We start from the raw sequence: 12,662 nt of genomic DNA, 5'->3' as shown, positions 1-12,662 counted from the left end.
TATAAGCAGCAAAATTCCTGCTGTGTGCACATCCTTTTACCTTTGGGAAACCTTGGATTGAACAAACTCATTTAATGTTAGAAACCACTTTTCAATTAACATCTATTAATTAGTGTCTAAAGAATTTATATATGGCAGAAAATTCTTGGGAAGTGTTGATCTGTACTAATAATACAGACCAAAAATTTTAGATTGAAAAAAATACATCTGTACTTGGCTATGATAAATGTTTAATTTCAACTTGGTTGCTGCTGGAGAAACTACACTGTAATGGAAAGGGAGCAATTATTGGCCTGCCCTGTTCCACTCTACTCCCCCAGCTCATCCACTTCCTCCCTCCCCTTTCCACTGTGAAGGAGTTGATCATCTATAAAATAGATGTTAAATAGATTTCCTAAAGAAGAGTTAGCATCTCTATTTAAATATATATATATATATATATATATATATATATATATTTATGCCTTTCTTGCACTAGTCAAGCATAAATTTTCATTTTAATATCCTTCCTCTCTAGTCCCTGCTGATCAAAGGATTCTATTTCAGAGAGGTGGGAGGGGAGACTACTAATGAGATTATTTGAAAATTTCAATCATATTTAGAAATCCAACTCATTTCATAGACAAACAATAGGAATTACTGAATCTATCTCCTCACCTAATGCCCTCAGTCTCAGTTTATTTAGATAAATAAAGTAGAAACCTGATATTCTATTTCAATATACAAATAATTGTAGAGACCTAAATTAATTCACTGTGGGCTGTGTTTTATAATTAAAAATTGTTTAACATTCAGTATTTTGTTGGTTTGAGGTTAAAGTCCAATTAAAAATTTTTTGCCTATCACTTTGGGCCATGTTAATTTGTTTGCATTTACCTTGGCATTAGCTCTCTAAAATCAGTTCGACTCAGGTGGGAATGGAACTGGCACAAACTCTGACTTTGCAGAACACTTGGGTGCTGGTATGGAGTGCGCCTAGCCTACAGGGGATGGTCTCTATTCTGAACACACCTGATCACTTGTCAAAGCAATTTGTGTTTAGAGTGTTTGAGTGGCTGCCTGTTGCCTTCAGTGAAAGTGTTGACATTTGTTTACTCTCTGAAATGCCTAATAAAAGAAATACAAACACTGCTCTTGTCCCTAGCACACTCTCCACCAAAGAGCAGTTCAGTCCTTGAAGTAGGCATGTCCTTACTCTCATTTACAAACGCATCTACTTTAAACCACAGCTGATAGCTGTGTCTCTCATATCACCATTATCTTTCATCCCAGGTAAAGGCTTTCTCCCTACTTAAATAAGACAAACATGTTTCGACTTTACAGCTGGGAGCTACCTGACATTAAAAACCAATTGTAATGAGTTGCTTGTGGCTGATAAAGAAGTGGGGTAGGTCATCTTAGATGCTGAAATACATTAAAATTATAAAAAGGAGAAGGAGAGAGAAAGAGAGAGAGACAGACTGCCTGCCTGATGTCATTTGGGTCCCATGTTGTAGCACAGAGGGAGGGAAGATTCCAGCCCCCCCCACCAGTCACGGTTCCTGGACTGAGCTGGGCAGGGACTGTGCCTTAACCAGTGGGATGCGTGGGCCAAGAGAGGACAGAGCACCTACAACATCAAGACAATTTCATGCCTAGATTAATCTCCAAAATATACAAACAGCTCATACAACTCAACAACAAAAAAACAAACAACCTAATGGAAAAATGGGCAGAACTAAATAGACATTTCTCCAAAGAAGATATACAGATGGCCAACAAGCACATGAAAAGCTGCTCAACATCACTAACTATTAGAGAAATGCAAATAAAACTACAATGAGATATCACCTCACACCATTCAGAATGGCCATCATCAGAAAGTCTATAAATAACAAATGCTGGAAAGGGTATGGAGAAAGGGAACCCTCCTGCACTGCTGGTGTGAATGTAAATTGGTGCAACCACTATGGAGAACAGAATGGACATTCCTTAAAAAACTAAGAATAGAACTACCATATGACCGAGCAGTCCCACTCCTCGGCATATATCCAGACAAAACTATAATTCAAAAAGATACATGCACCCCCTATGTTCACAGCAGCACTATTCACGATAGCCAAGACATGGAAACAACTTAAATGTCCATCGACAGATGAATGGATAAGGAAGATGTGGTACATATATACTATGGAATACTACTCAGCCATAAAAAAGAATGAAATAATGCCATTTGCAGCAACATGGATGGACCTAGAGATTATCATACTAAGTGAAGTAAGTCAGACAAAGACAAATATGATATCACTTACAAGTGGAATCTAAAATATGACACAAATGAACTTATCTACAAAACAGAAACAGACTCACAGACATAGAGAACAAACTTCTGGTTGCCAAGGGGGTGGGTGGTGAGGGAGGGATGGACTGGGAGTCTGAGATTAGCAGATGCAAACTATTATACATAGGATGGATAAACAACAAGGTCCTACTGTCTAGCACAGTGAACTATATTCAATATCCTGTGCTAAACCATAATGGAAAAGAATACAAAAGAAGAATGTGTGTGTGTATATATATATATATATATATATATATATATATATATATATAACTGAATCACTTTGCTGTACAGCAGAAATTAACACAACATTGTAAGTCAAGTATATTTCAATTAAAAAAATAAAGACAATTTCATGCCCAAGACATTTGACACTATGAATTACTGATCCTCATTTCACTTATTCAGTGAATACAATTCAGTGTCTACATTGTGGCAGTGCTGGGATAGAGTCAGCCGTATAAGAATGCTGATGCCATAAACCTGATGCGAGAGAGAGAGAATGAACAGACACAAGGTAGACTAAACCTGAGGATCTCAAATCAAAAGAGGCTGAAGGCATCTGAAATGACCTGATCTTTCTTTTCCCTACCATTACTCTAGACAAAGAAGGTGGTTTTTTCCCAAGAAAGAGAGGATCAGATAATTTTAAAAAGTTTTCCCTACCCCTGGATGCTCACTCTTCCCTTCTATCTCTCTCCCTCTCCTCTTATATACTAGAACAATAATTCCTAGACATTTGGATTACACGACGGTAAAGTTAAAAAAACATAATTTCAGGCATCTATCTAGAATTGCCAACTTCTTTTTGCTATGGTTTTATGCATATGACTATGTGTACATATATATGTATACATTACCATCTATTTTATATATTATAGATAGTGATATACATTACCATCTACTAACATTAGCTAACGTTTGAGGGTTTAATATGTGACTGATTCTTTATATTGAATCTGCACAACACTTACGGTATAGATACTGTTAATATTCCCTTTTTACAGATAATGCAGTGGAAGCTCAAAGAGGCTAAGAACACTGCCCAGTCAGACCCAGCTAGTGGGTGGTACAGCCAGAGACTGGACTTCTGACCATTCAACACTTGGACTCTCAATACCACCATTCCCTTTTTTTTTTTTTTAACTTTTTAAAAATTACCAGTTTTAAGTTCTAATTCTTTTTATTTTATTTTTTGACCACGCTGTGTGGCATGTGGGATCTTAGTTCCTCGACCAGGGATCAAACCTGTGCCCCCTGCATTGGAAGCGCTGAGTCTTAACCACTGGCCTGCCAGGGAAGTCCCCCACCATTCCCTTTAAAGCAGAGAAAACCCTTGCAAAACTACTCATCACTAAAAATATGGGAAAGACATGATTTCAGAAATGTTAAAGTTATCTTTATGAAAAACTCACTTGCTCTTATTTTTCTTATTTCACTATGGACTGGAGAAAGCTTTGGTAAAGGCTTGCCCAGGCCCATTGAATTGCACTTAGGAATCCTGGTTCCAAGTCTTCAGCAAGAGAGGAGCTTTTAATCCACATTCTAGGTGACTCCCTAGAGAGTTTAGATCAAGAGTATAAGCCTGTTAGCCATTTTAAGGACAATCATGATTCATTTTATGAAATGACCTTCAAATGCATTTACAAAATACCTCAGTTTTAATTCCCCCAGTGGGTGCATGGAATTAGGAAACTGGGAAATGTTCCTCAGGTGAGAAAGGTCGTTAGCACAGAGGCCAAAGCCTTCAAGGGTATGGGAATCCCCAGAAATAAACCACAAAAATTTACTAGCTTGGGCAATGCTACACCTTCCCCGCACCTTGGAGAGAAAGTCTTTCCAAGAATTCTTAATTGTTTCTATAACCCCAAAGAGCTTAAAAAATCAATGCTGTAGGTTCAAGTCACTGAGTTATGCTCTTGAGTGAGCTGCTTGATTATCTAGTACCTCAGTTTTTCCATTTGTCAAATCAGAATAATTTAATTCTCATCTGACATACCTTCAAAAGGGTGAGTGTTAGATGAGACAAAGTATGTGTATTCCCTCCACCATTTTCCCCTTCTGAGAGAGCTTCTGTAATTTAGTTTGCAGATTCATGGGCATTCTTTTGGACCAACTCCATTTCCCTGTGTCATGAGATATTCTCTTCTGATTCCTTATACGTTTTCCCCTTCTCAAATGTTTAGTATTCTATACTCACTACTTCCTGCAAATTGTTATTTCTGTTTGCTCCCCAAAGCCAATAAAATTTTAAATTAAGCATAAATGAAAACAGTAACTATTGCATTTCTGCCAATCAACATGTGGATGGGAGATGAAGGGAGCAAGTGAACACCCGAAATGACAGACGATCACTTCCAGGTTGATTAGGAGACTGCGGCAGGGGTTTTAATCAGAGCCGCTCTCAGGGAGACAGACAATCCTAGGTGGCTGACTGGGGCACGCCTTCCAACATCAAAAAATTTCTACTTCTTAGAAATTCCAAATGGTACGATTTGTCCCTCAAAGAGGGAGAGCTGGGAACCCAGGAGGCCCTGAGGTACCTGCTGTCTTTCTTGCTTTCTCCCAATTCTGCTGATTCATGGGAGGAGCATCATATATATACGCATCACAGGAACATGCAGAGGTCAGATGGCTCTGAGGAGCAATGCATAAGGAATGTTCAGTAACATTACTCTCTTGACTGTGGCCCAATCTCCTCGGTGAATTTCTTAAGAAGCCTCACAATTAGGTATCATGTAAGAAGAACAATAGCCTCTCAGGGAGTGAGGCTTCTTTCAGTGGCCTCACTAACCAGCACCTTCTGAAACCTTTATACCAGAGTAACTTCACCCTCTTTTCTGGTAACAGGGGAAGATTTAGCCAAGAAGGCCACGATACAATGAAGGGAATAAAGGTGGGAGTCATCAGATTTCCTGGAAACATAAGAAGGACCTAGGAAAAAGCACACAGCTCCCCATCCTTAGCACAGGCCATGCAATTACATCTTCTTCCTTGAGGACTATTTTGTACATGGGGAGAAAGAGTTTCCTAAAAACTGTGTAAACAGGCACAGAGGCAAAACAGATATTCGAAATGAATGGGATCTCAGAAGATCAGAATTAAATCAGGCATCACATACTCTTTAGCCCAATCCCTGCCTCACACTCAGATTTCTACTCTAACCCCACGTGTCAGAAATGCTGGAACATCTCTGGTGATGGAAAGCTTACTGCTTCCATGACTGGACAGGTCCAACCATCACGTAGTTATGCTCCTACTCAAACACTTACTAAAACTACTTTATTAGGGGCTTCCCTAGTGGCGCAGTAGTTGAGAGTCCGCCTGCCGATGCAGGGGACACAGGTTTGTGCCCCGGTCCGGGAAGATCCCGCATGCCGCGGAGCGGCAGGGCCCGTGAACCATGGCTGCTGAGCCTGCGTGTCCGGAGCCTGTGCTCCGCAACGGGAGAGGCCACAACAATGAGAGGCCCGTGTACCGCAAGAAAAACAAACAAACAAAAAACAAACTACTTTATTAGGCAGTGGAAACAGTAGTGAATTAAAAAAAAATGTGATCCCAACTTCAGGGACCTTAGAACTGAGTGGAAGATAAAATGAAACCAGCAACTACAATATTGGATTCTTCCTTATGAACTCTCATGCCTGCAGATACCACTCAAAAGTGATAGGTCTAATCCATCGCCGTTAGGACAAATCCATCCGGTATTTGAAGACGATGATCGTAATTCCTTTGAAGAACTAAAAATGCTCATCTTCCTGCCTCTCTCCCTTCCTCCCTCTCTAAGGTGAATTAGGTAAACCTCATAAGTTAGCATAAGTAACAAACTATACCCTTCAATGTATGCTTTGCCAGGATATTATAGATTATATAAATAAAGGCAAGCCAGCCAATACTTGGTTTCCCTTTTTGCCTTCTGAAAGTAAAACAAAACTGAATTTCTGAAGAAAAGAGGGTGAAGGTACTCTTGTAGAAAGGCTTCTTACCTCACCTAGTCTTATTTGGCTCCCTCTTCCATATCTCCCCTCAGGCACTTATTATACTTTTCATATCCTCAAACTTTTCAGTAAGAAACATAAAATCTAACCAAAAAACCTAAAAACATTAAATGGAACCTATTTTTTTTCACACGCAAAATGGATTTTAGTTTTGCCTTATGAAGGTCTTATGTTTCATTATTATTAAAAATATCATGAATATTTTGCCTGCTGGGAGGACAGTTTTTCTTCCTATTTTTCAATCTTCCTCAAAATCCCTTATTGTATATTTTATGAGTTACAGCAGATCTTAGTTGTTGCTTTTTTTTTTTAACATCTTTATTGGGGTATAATTGCTCTACAATTAGTTGTTGCTTTTTAAAATTACAAACTCTAAAGCCTATGTTGGCATTCTGCTAATGGTCTTTGCATATACGTGTTGTTGAGCGTTTACAGAGAAAAATGTAATAAGAGAAACATTTGTGGGATGAATATATACTTGTAATATACTTGTGTGACTTTTATAAACAAAAATAGGACTATGTTGAGCAAGTAAGCTGAGTTTCTCTAGATGTCAATTTCCTGAGAACTTCTTCCAACTTGAGTGGCTTAGATCACAGGCTAATTTATTATCCTCTCACTTTATTATCATCTCACTTCTCCTCTCCCCTTGACAATTTTGGGAAATCTACAATTAGGGACATGTACAGAGCTGAAAGCTGCATTGGGTGCCTTGAAGCCTCTTGTTTTCTCCTTGCCTTGCCTGCTAGGGTACTGTGAGCTTCTTGAGCTTTCGTGGTGTGTCTGCAGTATGAACTGTTCCCCTTGCAGTTGGGAAGAGTTGAAGGTGTTCATGGGAAATGGAGCAAAACTGTTGTGAGAAGTAGTTGATTGGGGAACTTTGGGATTTCAGGAATGAACTTTTAAAGAGTTTTTTTTTTTCTTTTTCAAAAAGACATTTCTAGAAAGACTAAAGAGGGTGATTATGAAAATTAAATGGTATAAGGCCTAGGAAGTGCTCAGCACAGGGTCTGGGAACCTGAAAAGTGCTCAATAAATTGTTATTATTATTGTTATTATTATTAAGTTGCAGGCACACTCATCTTGTATGTGATTCATTGTAAACCCCTCAAAGGGATTTGGGAAACAACTTTTTAAAGGGGGCTTTAATTGCTTTAGGAAAGTTGCAGGAAAGGACACCTTATATGGCCTGCATCTAGGATCTAGGACCAACAACAAAGCCCAAAAACAAATAAAGGTGGCCCAAGGTGAGCTGGTGATGCTGTTGGCAGTACAAAGGAGTATGAGTTCCATGAGGATTTGACCACTCCCTGTCTGTTGTATCTTGAGACAGTCCTGCTCAAAAGTGAACTTTGGAGGCCAATAAGCCTCGTGACCTCTCCAAATCGATTTGGTTTTGGTCTCCCCCAAATAGATCACCATAGAGAAATTGATGCATCTCTATGGGGGTCAGAGCAGTGGACATTCAGGGTCAAGAGGGAGAGCTAAAACTTGTTTGTGTCTTTATTTCTCCCTTACCCCTCAGGACCGCACCCCAGTGCCATGGTTTATCTGAGTAAAGGCTTCACTCTCTCACCATCCCCAGCCCCACCCATGCATACACCAAATGTGGCATTCATGTGGTGCTGCACTCATGTGTAACCTGGCTCTTTCTAGCAAAGCTGGAATGGAGCAAGTATTTTTTTTACTTCTGCCTCTCACTCCTTCCATTGCCCTCTTCATTCCCCCTGGTGCTACTTTTAGAGGCCTTAACCCTGTTCTTTCACTTTTCCCTGGATCCCCCACTAGGTGGTCTCACCTGGGCAACTCAACTGAACTACTGTATATTTTATTTCTTTTAGGACAATCCCTCTGCCAAGACAGTGTTGCCTCAAATTCTGGAATTGAAGGTGATTTTTATTTTATACAAAGACAAAAGCAAATATTCACTGAACATTTATTGTATACTGGACATGGTTCTTGATGTTTTGTATGTGTTTATATCATTTAATTCTCATACAAACCTGATGTTTATTTAATATAATTTAATATAAATATATTTAATAAACATAAATATTAATATTTAATATAACAATTATTTAATATTACCCCTCATTGCAGGAAGTATTGACATAAAGGCTATTCCTACTCATGAGAGGTGGAATACAAGTTTAATTTTCAGCCTTCTTCTAGATTCTGTAAAGAGATACTGAGACAAGTGCCCATCAACAGACGATTGGCTATACACACACACACACACACACACACACACACAGGAATATTACTCAGCCATTAAAAAGAATGAAATATTGCCATTTGCAACAATGTGGATGGATCTAGAGAATATTACGTTAGTGAAATAAGTCAGATAGGGAAAGACAAATACTATATGATATCACTTATATGTGGAATCTGAAAAATAATATAAATCAATCTATACACAAAACAGAAACAAACTCACAGCCAAAGAAAACAAACTTATGGTTACCAAAGCGGGTGGGGGGAGGGACAAATGAGGAGTATGGGATTAACAGATACATAAAATAGATACCTGAAACTAGCAAAATATTGTAAATCAACTCTACTTCAATAAGAAAAAAGAGGTCCTGAGCCACTTACCAGTCCAGGATACTGAACCATTGTGATAGTTGCTCTCCCCTCTAATTTTTTTTTCCTGAAATGCCTACAGTCCATCAGAATGGACTATGGTTACTTGACTCGTTGCCTTTCTATCTAAACAGATGAAGGGTGAGAAGCAGACAAAAGAGAAGCAACACCTTAAAGATATGCCTTCGCCTATAACGTGGAGGCCAAGCTGGAGACAAGTAGGAAATCAAAGCAGTAATTAGGCCAATACAGTATGAAAGTAAGAGGTATGGGGCAGCTGACTCTGAACATGTGTTTTGGGCCCAACAGGAGTCTAAACGTCAAAGTTGGTTACAGCAAAGCCTGTTTAGCAGCAGCTCTTGCTACAGAGAATGATGTGAAAAGATCAGGTGAACATCCACGAGACATCACAGCTACATCTGCTCACACAGATGGCAACACCATCAGCGGCATCATCCTTAAACAGGAAGGCCAGTGACAAGACAGGAAGGCCAGTGACAAGTGCATCACAAACTAGTATCATAGGAAGAGACCAATGGCTCTCTTAAATCCAGAACAGAGAAAAATAAGGAGCAAGTTTACTAGTCACATTTTTATTGGTCAAAATCAATCCTTTTTATTGATTGATTGTCTATTATTAATTAAAGCTGCAAGTTTGTATTATTGAATTAAAATGTGTGCATGTTCCCACATTTGTGTATTAATCTTGTGCATTTTATCATTTCATAGCAGGAGCCCACTTAGGTTATATTTCTGTAATTAACTCAAACATAAGGTGAATGAATTACCCTTCACAGCAGAAGTCAAAGCAGACTGTTTGTTCATGAATTTACTCAATGTTTTCACCTCCTCAGTTTATCAGTTTACTGAATGTTCTACCCTTGTATAGATATTAGCTACTGTTTCATCATTAGCTATAACATTTTTGTGAGTCAAAGACCAGTGTTGAACAGGATAATCTATTTTTGAATCAAACTGTTGAAAGTAACTCAAATTGTCCATCCCTAGAAAATAAAAATGAAGTAAATCTGATGGACATGCTTAGATCTATTCTATATCCTTCTTAAGTAGCATTTAAAGTGCTTCAGGCAATGCTCACACTCAAGCCCACTGGTGCTTCTCTTTGAACAGTATTTTCAAAAGCAAAGGCTCCTGTTGCATTGCGAGCTGGAACTGCTTTGAAGCACAAACAATGCATTTCACTATCTTATATAACAGCTGTTATCTCCCCTCTTTGTGGAGATGTATTTCTTTTCAGAAGCAAACACAAGGACATCTCCTTAGTTGAGTATTAGCAGTAATCGAAGTGCAGAGGATCACAGAAATCTTGATAAGTACAACACCTTGTTCCCGAGGACCCTGTAGACTGTCACCTCGCCAGGCTTTCTCCTTAGCGTCGTTGTCACATATTCTGTGAGTGAAGCTTCTCATCTGCCTTCACTCCCATCAGGCAAGTATTGCCTAGGTGTAGTGCTGATGACTGAATTCTGGTTTACATGCAAACACAAGGAGTCAATGTCATTGGATAGTGAGGCTGTGATGAGGTTAACTTCAACCACCATCCCTGAGGACACTCTAGTCCCACCTTCACTGAGTTCACTGCCAGCAGGACCCCCACTGCTTTGCATACAAATATAATACCACACTATTTCTATGGGACAGAAATCCCAGAAAGATATGAAGTAATTTCTGCCTGTCTATAAGCCTTCCCACTGGACAATGCAAAAGTGTGTAAAATTATATTTCTATTTCCTTGCCTTTCCATTTTAAGGATGAAATTTATATTCACCATCAGAGAGAGAAGAAAAACTTCCAGAACCAAAAAAAAAATCGACCTTTTCTTCTTTTTCCTTTTCACAGCTTCATGGCATACATAAAAAACTAAGCCCTAGGTTATAATATAACTTCCTGGCTTTCACTGCACTTAGGAATGTTTTTCAGAATTTACACTTCTTAATATACTAAGATGGTAGTACTACCCTCTGATGGATACCAACCTGGCATATGAAACCACTGTGATGTTTGTTCTCCCCTTTAATTTCCTATAATGTCTACAGTTCATTTTCAGGGCCATAATCTTATAATGTGCTCATTGTTCAAACAGCTGTCTTCCAAGATCACATTTTCAAGGTAACAGTATTACTCAGAGGAGTTATTTAATTAGGGCACAGGGCAGTATCTCAACTCCTGTAGCTGTTTCTGTTAAGTTTCCTCAAGCTTTGCTTCCAGTTATGCACATCCATTCTGAGAGTTCACCGTGAGCTGAGAAAATCGAGACAAGGTGGGCCAGAATTTGGAACTATTTGTTGTAGTTAACTTGCCATGTTGTGCAACCATTCCCATAAATCAGTTTTAGAACAGTTCCATCACCCCAGTAAGATCACTAATGCACATCTACAATTAATTCCCATTCCCACACCCACTCCCTAGGCAACCACTAAGCTACTTTCTGTCTCTCATAGCTTTGCCTTTTCTGGATATTTCATATAAATGGAATCATACAATATGTATTCGTTGTGTTTGATTTCTTTCACTGAGCATCATGTTTTTGAAGTTCATCCGTGTCATAACATGTATTTGTAGTTCATTCCTTTAATTGCTAAATACTATTCCATTGTATGGACATATGACATTTTGTCTACCTTTTTGCCAATTGATGGACATTTTGGTTGTTTCCAATGTTTGGTGATTATGAATGATGCTAAGAACATTTGTTTACAAGTCTTTGTGAGGACACAGGTTTTCATTTTTCTTGGATAGATATGGCACTTTTTAAAAAACGGCTTTATTGCATTATAATTGACATATAATAAACTGAATATAAAGTATACAATTTAATCTGTTTTGACATATGTATACACCTATCAAGACACCACCACAACCAAGGTAATGAACATATCCTTTAACCCCAAACAATCCTTCATGTTGCTTTGTATCTTGCTTTCTGTCCTTTTAGATTAGTTTTCATTTTCTAGATTTTATGTCAGTGGAATTATAAAGCACGTGCTATTTTTTTTGTCTTACTTCCTTTACTCAGCATAATTATTTTCTCATTTTTCCATGTTGCAGTGTTTATCAATAGCTCATTTCTTTCTTTCTTTCTTTCTTATTTTATTTTTTTTGCGGTACATGGGCCTCTCACTGCCATGGCCTATCCCGTTGCGGAGCACAGGCTCCGGACGCGCAGGCCCAGCGGCCATGGCTCACAGGCCCAGCCGCTCCGCGGCATGTGGGATCCCCCCGGACCGGGGCACGAACCCGCGTCCCCCGCATCGGCAGGCGGACTCTCAACCACTGCGCCACCAGGGAAGCCCTCATTTCTTTTTTTTAAATTGCTGAGTAATAGTTTATCTGCATATACCTCAGTTTATCATTCATCTGTTGATGGGTATTTAGGTTGTTTCCATTTTTTTGCTATTACTACAAACAAAGCTGCTTTGAACATGTACATTTGTATGAACATACGCTTTTTTTCTTTTGGGTAAAGTCTCAGGAATGGAACAGCTTCATTACACTGTGAGCATATGATTAACTCTGTAGGAAATTGCCAAATCGCCTTCCAAAGCGGTTGTTGCATTTTACACTCTCACTAGCAGGTGCACTGAGGATTTCTGTTCCTCCAGATTCTTGACACCTTGATATGGTCAGTCTTTTTAATTTTAGACATTCTAATATGTGTGAAGTGAGACTGCACTGTGATTTTAATTTGCATTTCCATAATGACTAATGATGTCGAATATCTTTTCACGTGCATATTT

At 38.8% G+C, this 12,662-nt stretch overlaps 1 pseudogene; it reads right to left on the bottom strand.

The window, feature by feature from the left end:
• LOC113623612 (nitric oxide synthase-interacting protein pseudogene) overlaps positions 1 to 8,937 on the bottom strand; it is a 93,435-nt pseudogene extending 84,498 nt beyond the window's left edge.
• Between the last annotated feature and the right edge of the window lie 3,725 nt (positions 8,938 to 12,662).

Source organism: Aethalodelphis obliquidens, unplaced genomic scaffold (genome assembly GCF_003676395.1).
Source record: "Aethalodelphis obliquidens isolate GAN/ISIS:26980383/991018 unplaced genomic scaffold, ASM367639v1 scaffold11, whole genome shotgun sequence".
NCBI lineage: Eukaryota > Metazoa > Chordata > Mammalia > Artiodactyla > Delphinidae > Aethalodelphis > Aethalodelphis obliquidens.
Note: the sequence above shows the minus strand (reverse complement) of the source record. Positions and strands in the feature narration are given on the sequence as shown.